Source organism: Tupaia chinensis, unplaced genomic scaffold (assembly GCF_000334495.1).
Source record: "Tupaia chinensis unplaced genomic scaffold, TupChi_1.0 Scaffold148768_1, whole genome shotgun sequence".
Lineage (NCBI taxonomy): Eukaryota > Metazoa > Chordata > Mammalia > Scandentia > Tupaiidae > Tupaia > Tupaia belangeri.
In genome coordinates, this window is record NW_006208615.1 from 730082 (window position 1) to 731628 (window position 1547).

The window sequence follows — 1547 nt, forward strand, 5'->3', positions numbered from 1 at the left end:
GCCAGCCCCTGTGTAGAAGCTTTTTAACCTGATGAAATCCAACTTGTCTATTTTTGGAAGGTTTTTAACCTGATGAAATCCAACTTGTCTATTTTTGGGATATCTCTTCAACATCCAGATTTCTTTTCCTTTGTGTATATACCCAGTAGTGAGATTACTGGATCATAAAGTAGTTTTAATTTTAGTTTTCTGAGGAACTGCCATACTGTTTTGCATAATGACTGTGCTAAGCTAAATATCCACCAACAATGCAGGAGAGCTCCCCTTTCTCTATATCCTCACCAGCACTATTTTTTTCATTTTTTTTTTTTTGCAATAACCATTTTAACTAGAGTGAGGTGATATCTCATTGTGGTTTTGATTACTTGCATTTTCCAGATGACTAGCGACTAACATTTTTTCATATACTCAATGTCTATTTGTACATTTTCTTTTGAGGACTATTTGTACAGATTGATTGCTCATTTTAAAAATAAGATTGTGTAACCAGCAGATGGTGTAATGGTTATGTCACAGCACTTCCACATAGTTGACCGCAGTTTGAGTCCTGGACCCAGTGGCTTAAAACTCATCCCAGGCATGTGTGCATACATGTCCAAAATCCCAAGAGGAGAATTTAGGAGAATGGATCGCAGTATGACTATCCCTCTGGGAGGTGATTTCTCACTTTCTATATATTCAGGTTAATTGGACTTCAGCTGGTGAGTTGTTTGAGCTTCTGGTATAATCTTATAATTAATTCCCTGCCAGATGTATATCCTAAATATAGGTTTTGTTATTAAGTATGCTTTTCCTGGCTCTTTTGCTAAAAAACAAGTGTTTCCCATAGGTTTTTTTTTTTTTTTTGGTTTTGCTTTGTATATGTTTATTGTCATTTCCATATTGGAGAAATAGTACTTTGTCTTTGATATGTGGGAGGCAATAAAGAAAATCAGGGAACACATAGCTATGTTATTCCTGAAGTATCAATGTTCCTAGGTAGCTTATTTTTCCCCTATCCATCTTTCAAAGTCTTCTAGTGCACCAGACCAGATCTCCAAGAAGTTCTTAAGGGAGTGCTATGTCAGTAAAATTAAATGCAGACACACAGAAATAAGAGTTCAAAAACTAAGAAAATGGGTAACTTAATTGTAGGGACAATGTCTAGAGATGAATATTATATCCCAGAATTCAATCTGGAAGATCGAACCTCAACAGAAGAAAGATTAAGTACATGAGACTGAGCTGATGAAACAACATTCTGTGACTTGACTAAAATATTGCTGCTTTTCTTCTAAGTTTTGTTGTCCGATTTTAAAGGATTTTTGTCCTGTCTTGAGCTGTCAATAGGTGTATGTACCTACTATTTGAACAGAATACTAACCTGTTTCTAGGCTTTAAGTTTCAAAGAAATATCATTAACAGTTCAAAACTGCTTTTCTTGAAATTACCAGCTGAACTTGCTATTGAAAGTAGTTAGATTACTTATGAATTGTGTGATCAACAAAATGTTGGGGGAAAAGGAATGGATGACAACTGTATATAGCAGAGATAGTGTAATAAGAGAG